The sequence below is a fragment of the Rhea americana genome, unplaced genomic scaffold (genome assembly GCF_003343005.1).
Source record: "Rhea americana isolate MKP2758 unplaced genomic scaffold, rheAme1 scaffold_49, whole genome shotgun sequence".
NCBI lineage: Eukaryota > Metazoa > Chordata > Aves > Rheiformes > Rheidae > Rhea > Rhea americana.
In genome coordinates this window covers 1,473,939-1,484,674 of record NW_028186634.1, presented here as the reverse complement: position 1 = coordinate 1,484,674, position 10,736 = coordinate 1,473,939, and the positions used below count along the sequence as shown (strand labels likewise).

At 38.6% G+C, this 10,736-nt stretch overlaps 1 protein-coding gene across 1 annotated transcript in view; it reads left to right on the top strand.

Moving 5' to 3' along the window:
• Window positions 1-231: 231 nt before the first annotated feature.
• The window catches only part of NUCB2 (nucleobindin 2), a 32,302-nt gene continuing 21,797 nt past the window's right edge, over window positions 232-10,736 (top strand). The window contains exon 1 of the mRNA XM_085317137.1: window positions 232-415. The gene's annotated coding sequence lies outside the window, so the exon portion shown is untranslated. The remainder of the gene's footprint in view (window positions 416-10,736) is intronic.

Sequence of the window (10,736 nt, the reverse complement as noted above, 5' to 3'; positions counted from 1 at the left end):
TGACGCCAGAGGCGCGCTCGCCCCGCCCACCGCAGCGACCGCCACGTACCTTCTCGGCGCAAGCAACAGCGATAGCGCTGGCTGAGCCTCCCGCGCAATCTAGCCTGGTTTGTCTCGCGCTGCGCCAATCAGAGTCATCCGCGACGCCCGGGCGGGGGTCAGGCCTGGCCAATCCTCGCGCGCCGAGGGGCGGGACCGGTACCTATGGCAACGGGAGCCCGGGCTGCCGTCGTGCCGCGCCGTCGTGCCGCGCCGTCGTGCCGCGCCGAGCCGCGCCGCGCCGTGCCGAATCCCGTACAGACGCAGGAGGAAGCCCGGGGGCTGTGCCCCTCTCCGGCCCCACGCCCAGGAGACGTCGCGCCTCTGAGAAGCAGGGGCTCTTCTCCCGTCGCCAGGGGACCAAGGCGAGGGAAAGGTAGCATCGCCCGCCCTGCGCTCGAGGCGAGGGGCGGTGCGCGGGCCGGCTCGGCCAGGGCCCTTCGCCTCCCCCCGGCCGGGGCGGCAGTGGCGGAGAGCCCGTGTGCCCTGATGCTGACTGCGTGCGGGGCAACAGTGCCCGCCAGCTGGCTCCGCTTTGGCCGTGTCAGCCCGGGGGAGGCGCCCCGCGGGCGCGGAGCGGGACGGAGGCCTCGTCATGGAAGGGGGCAGGCTCCTGTCAGGGAGAGCCGTCAGCTGATAAGGGGGGCTGAGGCGGCCTCTCGCCCTGCAGAGCCAGGGGACTCCGGGCACTCTCCCTTCTGGGGATTTAAACTCTCTCCCTTCTGTCAAATAAATAATAATAGTAAAAAGATAATAATAACGGTAAGAAGGAGAAGATGCAGCTCGAGTTTGCTGCAAGGTATCCTGGGCTAAACTACAGGTGCGCACGGTGCTGCCCGCGGTGGCCCCGGGCACGCGCCGCGGCCAGGCCGCACGGCCTGTGGCGGGCAGGTGAGAGGAGCCCGGCAGGCCGCGCCGCGAGCTGTGTCAGGGGCTTGGCGGTACCAGCCGGTGTGTGAACAGCCGTGCACTAGGAGAATCCTCACGTTCCATTTCCCCGGGCCTTTATACTGAAGTGCTGTCCTCTGAAGTTAATGGTTCTTCAGGAAGCAACGCTTCAGCAGCCCGCTGGGTTATACGTAAGTTGTTAGTTTTAAAGTGTCAGGAGAAGTTAGTGCTTAGCTTGCAGCGGCAAAATCTTGATTGGCTGATAATCACACAAGCGCGGTAAGAACTTCGAGGAGACTACATTTTCCCTTGTCCCTGCTAAGGCTGATCTTCATAAAAGAGTATAGCATTGTGCTTACTATAGTACCGTTGGAGGAACTAGGCAAAATATTGCAGTATCAGGCTAGCCACTGTACTCACAAAGTATTGCAAAAGAGGAAAGGTAAAATTCATGGTTGTAGAGAACTTTCTTTCTTTCCTGAAGAGTGTGGCTATGGCTTTCAAAAGAGTTCAGGTTTCGTAACGTTTCTGGGTCAGCTTGAAGGAGGAATTGGCTACAGCCTCTGTTATTTGAGCTGTTAGCGCTTGTGGAGAGATAATATTGAGCACTTTCAGCATTATAATAGTAACAAAAAATGAAGCACTATGGTTTTCAAGTTCAAGTTGGAAGTTGGTCTAGGTTTTGTTTGTTACCTCCTTTTCTCCYATCTCAAGAAAACCGCTGTATTGACTCAGTAGTGCAGCAGTTTTGCCCCGGATTTTGAAATGACTATCTCTCAACTAAAAAGGTGGGAATAGAGAAAATTCCTACTCAAAAGACTGGATAGGAATTGAAGAGCCACTTGAACTTTGCTCAGAGCCAGCTTTTGGAGTAACCTTTATTGATCTTCACTTAGAAGATCATYGTGGAGCAACTGACAGAAGATAAATGTGCATCTTAAGTGCTCACAAAAATATGGATTTTCTCCTAAATCCCTCTGGGGAGTCTAACAGTCACAGTGCAAGATCCTCCATGGGCAGCAAACTGTTAATCTGATTACATACAGTAACTCCTAACTGTGATTATGTATTTTCTTCTACACAGTACTCCTTTGGAGAGTGGCAGTATTTTATTTTAGAATAGAAAAGATAAATATATATACAAATCATCACATAAGTCTATCTTTAAACAAATTGCATTGTAGTAGAAAAATGTGAATCTCATTCATTTCTAACAAAGATAACTAAAATAAACCAAAACCCACTAAAATTCCTCATTGGTCTGCCTAAAACCTCTATTAACTATTGGAAGCAAAGACATTTAATATAGGCTTTTGATGTAAATTTGCTTGTGGCTTGGTGCTAGAATAAAGTTTGGCACTATTTGGATATGCAAAATTATATTCAGAAAAATCCACTAATCAAATAAAACTCAGCAACAAAAAATGGGTTATTTCAGAATAAGACTGCTTTAAGGAGAAGTTACCGTAACTTGGCCATGTAATAATCACAGTAGCTGCTCATAGCCGAACATTTACTTTTGGTGCACATAAGCTAAGTCAAAAGCTACCCCCAAGTGACACGTATATAATTTCAACTGTAATCATGAAAGGGGTTTGAGAAAATGAAAATGTAAAATATTATTATATTGAGTCAAATGTCAGAGGTGTGACAATATTGACCCATACTTCTGGTAATATTCTCACTAAACAAATGTGTATTTTACAAAAGAAAGATAATATACTTTACTATTAACTTTAAAGCCCGTATCAGTGTTGCCTTTATTTGAACCACAAAGGTGTTTATTTAGTCTTGTATTGTACTTCGGTCTACTTGTTTGCTCTGTAAGCAAAAAAATCTCTCTGAAGCTCCTGTGAGATACATACTAGACACAAGCCTTCTGGACAGGCACTTAAACCAAATCATACTCTTACTGAAATCAAGGGCAAAATTGATGTTAGTTTCAACAGGAACAGTATTTGCTCGTATGTACTATACACAGTTTGACAGTTGAAATGATGAGAAAAATTACATTCTGTTAGAACAGAATCGTATTAGAATCATATTCAATTGTAAATATTTTTCACGCATTATAGGTAATTCAGGAAATATTTAGACCCTTTTTATGGTCGTTTCTCACACTTTGCTATCTCTATAAATCAAAAGCAGGACATTTAAAGGTATTCAGATTCCTAAACATGTAGAAATCAAAGAGAATTAGCAAATTAGGGAAGTAAGTGTCAGTAGGCAGCTATCATTAAGTGCCAAAATATTTTTAAATCTGGCTCCATATAATTCTACACTGATTCCAGTTAGCTAAATTCTATCTTCTTACCAACTGGAGAAAGAGGAGTACCACTGAAGTCTTCGTGAACTCCAAGTCTATTTTAGCATAATTTTTTGTGATCATTTAGAGCAAAATGGATATTAGTGAGTGATGATGTAGTAATTGAAGTAATTTTTAATTTGAGTTTAGTGTTTAGGCAATATTTTGGTTGCAAGTAGTGGTATAGTTGAAATCTGTTGTTCTTTACATCAGCATTGGAGGAATTGCTTTTTGCGTTTGTATGAAGTGTATTTATAAGATTCCAGGTTTGTTGTTGTGTTTTGTTTTATATGTGAATGTATAATACAGGAAACTATTTGTAGTGATATCAGTATAAATCTCTATAGACTTTCCAGTAAAATTTTTGAAAAATTTGCTTTGAAGTTGATAATAATTCTCTCCAAGTATGCATTGAATTAAGTACAAGTTTTTGCTTGAGTACTGGCCTCATAAATCATTTTTAGGAGCTAGCTTTACAGAGAAGAATTGAAAAAAATTGTACAAAATTTTTTTTTTAAACAAGACTATTTTTCAATTGGTATAATAGCTTTGTAGGCACTGCTATTTGATTTTCTGAAATTATAATGATAGAGAAGTTGCTTGGAGGCAGATAAGCATTGAAACCAGAAAAAATAACAGTTGTCTTTTAAAACTACTTATGACATAAGTAAGCAAGTCTAGGAGCTGGCCATATAAATTACTTACTTTGATGCCGTATTAGTTCTGGACATAAAGTTCCTTGGTAAATAATACTTCTCTCACATTTGAACATTCATATTTTGTGTTACTATGTAGTATCCTCCCCAGCATTTGAGTGATTCATTTAATAAAACAGCTGAAGTGTTTAAAGAAAAAGAAAAAGAAAAAAGATTCTATCAGCAAATGCTGTACTACATACAGTTGAAGCATGCTCTGTTTCCTGAGAAGGTAAAAAAAAGAAACTGTTAATCAACTTTTGACAGTAATCATGAGAACAAAGCAGATAAAGTATAATGGGAAAAATATATGAGAACAGAAATACAAGAATCAAAAGAAAAGAATTTAAACAGAGTGAAAAGAAGTGATTCTACTACCTTTAGGTACTTAAACAGTACTCTTTTATATAAAATCATATGTACATGCAGTCTTAAAGCGCTGCTTGAAAGGCAGTAAGGAGTGTCTGCTGATGCTGAGAAGTTAGAATTTAAATGGTATGTACTCTGACAAAAGATCAGGACAGCATGTCCAGGTTGAAACCTGTTGGATATTGCTAATGCTGGATAGAAAAAAGGAGGAACATCTGAATCATGGGGATTAATGAACAACTTTGACAGAAGAGAAGAAATGCTCGAAGAATAATGAAAGGAATACTGTTACTGCCTTGTATGCATGGGGCRTTTACTGAAAGGAGGGAGGGGAAAATATGCTATGTATATAAACACATATATATGTATGTTATGTATATACATATATACACACTATGCATACGTGTATGTATTCTAAAGGATAAAAACAAATCTGGAAAGAGAAGGATGCAGGTGTTTCTGTAGTTTGAAAGATGACATGTTAAGGGAAAACTGGATTGTAGTCCTTTTCACTTGATTTTTCTGCTCATATTTTCAATGAGAAATGTAGAGAACTAGTAACTTAATGAAAGGACATTGTCACCACAGCTGAGTTTTGGTTAAACTTCACAAGGTGAAATGGATTTTTGCACTTGCTTCTCAACTTCGACCATTTTTTAGGTGCACTAATACCAGTTTAGCTCAAAGGACTGACATCCTGAAGGAGATATGTTAAATATAGATTAATTAACTTTAATCTTTGGACTAAGGCATGGTAGCTTACAGTGTCTATGCAGCAAATCTCCTTCCCTCAAAACAGGGAGGAGCTAACTGTGATATTTCTGGTGTTTCCAAACAGAAAATACAGCAGCAGAATAGTCTCTCTGTTTCTGCCTATTTCTAACATTATAGCATCTCAGAAAAGACTTATTAAAATTAATAAACATCTTTGTAAATCATTTCTAAGGAAATAGAAAAAATGCCTGGAATTAAATGTCTATATTTAAACTGTCTTATGAAATGGACAAATACAATTGTTACTGTTTGAGAGAAATGAAATCACACTTAAAGAAGCTAGATGGCTAGCTCAAACTGCTAAAGGAGCACTTTGCGTAGTTTAGATATATTATTTGTAATATTCTCCTTCCAGTCCTGACTTTAAAATATTCTTAGAAAGATGAAGATGAGTAGATCTATTGTATCTTTTCCCCATTTTTTTTAATTGCAGCAGTTTGTATGGAGATTGTGCATATCTCTAAAGTACAGAATTCAAATAGGAAGTCATAGTATAGTCATGATTATAGAGATTAATTACTTCCATATCAGATACAGCAGGTATGGGTCAAATTTTATGACTAGGTAGGCTTATTTGCATATTCTATATTTTTGGAATTATGATATTTCTGTTGATAATACACAGAAGTTTAGTAAGTATAAATGTGCAACATGAGACTTACAGTGTTATACTGTCTTGCTTCAGCTAATTTACTAGGTTTATGTATGTGCAGACACTATATACTGATACCATTATATGAGTTTGTGTATCTCAGTCTTCGAAAATTTGGCATTGGGTGCTACTACTCTAAAAAATATTTGTTGCATTGGTAGAAGGTGTTGGAGTCATCACTACCTGAGCTGTTCTGTTTTTTGGGTGATAGCAGTTAAGTGAATTATAAGGAAATTTTCATTTTTATATTAGAATCGCCTGATATAAAATAGGAGTGCTAATGCTGTGTTTAACATTGCTAAAACAAGCTTTTAGCTACATTTTTAGTCTTCCTTCAAAGCCTGTAGCTCTATACAATTCAAATGTCTGGTTTTGTTCCACTAAAGTTGATAGGAATTTGTGATTAACTTCAGTGACATCATGATCAAGGTTGCTGGCAGACAGCCTGCTTCTTTTCTGTTTCAGTTGTATTTTTCTGCTCATACAAGTACGTTGGTGGCTCTCTTTTCTGCTGAGTATCTCATTCTTCTAGCTCTTATTCTGGACTTTTTTTTTTTAATTCTTACTACCCAGAGCAGTTTTATTTTTTCATTTTCTCTGAAAGCTTAGGATATTGGCTTTCTTTATTGACCGCAGTACTTGTTCAGTTGTATAGCACTATTTTTATGATTGGTTCTGCATATATATGTTACAAACAATTATATGTTTATCCCTGTAGTACTGTAGTGCTTAGCTAATTTGGAAAAATGAGTCTGTTTGATTTCTGACATCAGTAGATTAGAGTCGTTCTACCTTTTCATCTAGGTGTGCTACGTCTCCTTTTCTGGAATCTCTTTATTTCCAGCTCTGCCCATCTATCCACAAGAAAGCAACCAGGGAATTATTGAAGTCAGACAGGCAGAATCATAACACTTAATTTATATTTCTACTGTATTACATAGTTTTAGGAGAAATAATAGGGAAGAGCAAGGCTCCCATGGCAGTGCACAGGGATGTATGCTGTGCATTATGTACCACTATGCTAGTGACCAAATTACCATGGGTCCTCCTTTTAAAATGCAAACATTTCTTCTGTTCTGCAGCACTGTGATCACCTGTTCACTTGACAGCACCTAGTCCTTGTAGCAGAAACTATATCCCTGAACCAGATTGTAGATTCCCTCCAAAATGCCTGTGAAGGGATGGGCATCTAGGAATGGATATCAAAAAAAAGTGGGGAGCTGCTGAAGGTGGCTGATAAAAGGCTGCGAGTGGAGTGAATACTTAATAGTAAAATGTTCAGTGGAACAAAACCTAGAACCTCAGTTTTCCTCTCATCTCCCTTTTGTCACTCTTTCCTCAAGTTGCAGCATTTGAAAATCATACCGAGTTTTCTTTTGCAGCTGACTTAATGTCAGATTTTGCAGTGGGCCTGATTCGTCTCTTATAATACGTGTCAGAATAGAATATGTTCAGTGACTCGCAGTTTTGACTGTCACACTCTAAAGGTTGACACATGTCTTAGCTGCTTTTATAGAGGTAGTCTTAATGAATATAATCTTGGACTATAAGATGTCTAAATCCAGTAACTCTGTTTTCACTAGGTTATTTGCTATTCTAATAAATGTATTTCCAACTTAATCGTTATAGGAGAGATTGTGTAAACAATTGGGTTTCTCAAAATACCTCAAAATACTACTGGAAATTCCATGTTAAGTTTAATAGTCTGCAAAATTAGCTGCAAGGATTATGATTTTTTTGTTTATTTATCCATTTTCGTCTTTGATTTTCAGTTCTTCCTGGTACTCTTTTTTTTTTTCTTATTATACCGAATGGCTACAGTGAAGATAACCATTGCACAATCTGAAATAAAACTACCTAATGGGCAGTGTATGGTCTTCCTTACTGGGCAGTATGTGAACAAATAGATGTGAAGAACATAGCATGATATAATCCAATCTTTCCTATTTTATGTGACTGTGTAATTTCAGAGGATGGTATTTCTGAGGGAACTGAGATCGCCTGCAAACACAAATCCCACTGAAAGTCAACAAATCCGGTGGTATTTAGTCTGATTAGGACTTTTGACAGATAAGCTCCGATGACTGTTGCAGAGGGAGTTTCAGATGTTACAGCTCCAGTTGCCCATCCCAAACCTCTGCTAGAGATTACTGCTCACTCACATGGGGTTTGGCAGACCAACATGTTTGTTTATGTCTCGGTTGATTCCGTGCAGCTTGGGCATTTTATGTATCATTCTCCTGAGTAGCAAGGGAAAAAGTTAAATCTTTAACAATGTGTTGAACCTGGGGCCTAAACTGACAATCGCCATCTCTACCAATTTTCGTGTCACTAGAAGTTGTAGGTAAGCAACTTTAGAAAGATTATATAATCTATAAAACGGATTAAAAAACGGGTGTCAGTGTTGGAAGTGTTTGCTTTAGTACTTGCTGCTGGCAAAAAATGAGTCAGTGCCCTAACTATGGCTAGCAGTTAAGTTCCCGGCTTCTCTGCCCTGGTTCAGCCAGGGCAATTGGCGCGTTAAATAGTGCTCACTATATGATTTTCAAAAAATAGTGCTTACATAAGTAGAATGGCTTATTATAGTATTAAGTTACTTTTATTACTATCAGTTTTGCATATATGAAAACACTTTGAAGTTGGGAAAATGTATATCCATATTATCAGAAGTTACAGATTCTTTAAATGAAGACTTACGTAACCCCTCAAATTTTTAGCATTTTCAGAAGCTACAGTTTCTTTAAATGAAGAATTAACCCATGCATAATGTTTTTTCTTTAAAGAAAATGTCTAAAGATACTGAGATTATAGTTAATATATTCATGTACTTTGTAAGTCTTGTTTTGGTTTATATCCATTGCCTGTATTTCCTGCAACTTTATTATCTTTGACTTATCAGTTTACTAGGCTGCTCAGTTCATACATAGGAGGAATTTCCATCAAGATGGATTTTTGTATTCCTCTACATTTTTTTCTGACTATGAGTCTGAACATGTTTGTCCAGTCTGCAGAAACTTCCAAAGTAGATTTTGAGGTTCAGTTCTCTCTTATTTTTTTTTAACTACACTGAGTTGACAGATACTGGTTTAAAAGTGTATGTCTTACTTTCTTTGCCATTTCCTTCCTCTGAAAAATAAAAGTGCAGCACAGATCCTGACTTCCTCTCACCATATCTTAATCTACTTTAGGAATGAACTTTATCACATCCTTGCAAATATTCTCAGGTGTATGTATAGAGCTCATAAGCTTTTCCTGTTAAGAAACATTGCTCCAATAAAATCTGTAGCATAACAAAAGGAGATGGTTCACACAACATGTGTTATCTGTGGAGCTATTTGCCATTGGCTACTGTAGATGTTACAAACTTACTATGCTTCAAAAAAATCAATTGAATGGATTATTGAGACTGAGGTTTGTTAGAAGGTACAATCTGAAGCTGAGAAAGGCACAAGTCACAGCTAAAGGGAGTCTGGAAGTGGCAGTAAGTATCAGTCTTTTCTCATGCCCATCCCTAAGCACCTGTCTGATGACAGGATCCAGGGCTAGAAGGTCTTTTTTCCTTATGCAGTAAAAGTGTTGGTATGTTCCTGAAGAAGTTTGGATTTTAAATAGGAGGACTGGTCATGTTATAGGTAGTCTGGTTACAGAAACACTATTTCATGTATTTGTTCAACCTGCTGTGTGGGTTAAGCTATTTCTGCTTTCCATTTGTTGCATTCAAGCTTATGAAAGGATACAGCTGTGTTTGTACGTTAGCAGATATATTACGGTGCCTCAGTAAAGATAACAGGCTAGTGTTCAAAGAGTGGCTCTAACACCAGATTTGGCAATCCTCTTTTGGAGAGGGGAGGATAAGATTATGTGATTTTGTCCATACAAAATGGAAGAAGTTCGGAGATGACTGTAGAACGATGGTTATCTGCCAGCTAAAGGAACCGATGGCCCAGACAGCATACATTAGCTTAAGTCACCGTGAGCTGCGCTGTATGGTAGTAAGCTGTGCCACTAACAGATGCAAACTCAGCTGATAGCTGTAGTACAGTTTGTGACTTCTTGGCAGCTTAGCTGATCCACCCTCGTAGTCTAGCCTGGCTTGGAGATCTAGTATGTATGAGAATAGGAAGGGAAATTTCTGGACAAGTTCATTATTTCAGAAATTTTGTTTATAGAACTTATCCAGTTAGTACTCAGGCTTGATATCTGCATCAAGTTCAGAATGCTTGGAAACTGACTATTTGTTATTATAATATCCTGTGATTAAATCTTACATTTTCTTGTTAAAATTACAGATCTAGGCACAGCATTTATAGAAAGTGTTCTATAATTAAAAAGACCAGATGTTTCCTATTGAAAATTGGGCATTTTTAAAAACAGTTTTGAACATCCAATTCATGCATCAGCTCTATCAATTCAGTGCAAGCCAACAGCTTGTATAGAAATTAACGTACTGTTTCCAGCAAATCAGTCTAGATTCTTGTTTTTGTTTTAAAAGAATGACCAACACAAACTATTCTGACTTGCTGTCGTAGATCTGACAGTGCTGCTGACATGGAATCTAATATGCTCGATAGGGCAGCAACAATGGATCCTGCCATTTGCTAATGATCAGATGCTGGTCATTTTCTAAATGAAAGTAACAGTTGCTATAACTGAGCAGACTGCATCTGGGCTCCTTTTGCTGAGTATTTGAACTAAGAAGAATGTAGTTTCAGAGAATCCTTGTCATTCTTGAGCATTTGACATATAAAGCAAAAGATAGATAAGTGATATTTTAATCTCACTTATTCCATACTCTTCAACAAAAGAGATAATGATGTCTGTGTACATCTTGTAGGTAAGCCTCAATCTTTCTGTGGTAAGAGTGCTATCTTTTAAGTATTATTTATGTGGATAAAGGGTATCAACAGTGGTAAAATATTATCTACATTTATCAACTCCATGAAGAGGCAACTTAATCCAAGCAAAAGTAGTGCTTCTCTGTTGAGTGCCAGAGCATATAGCCAGAAAAACTGGC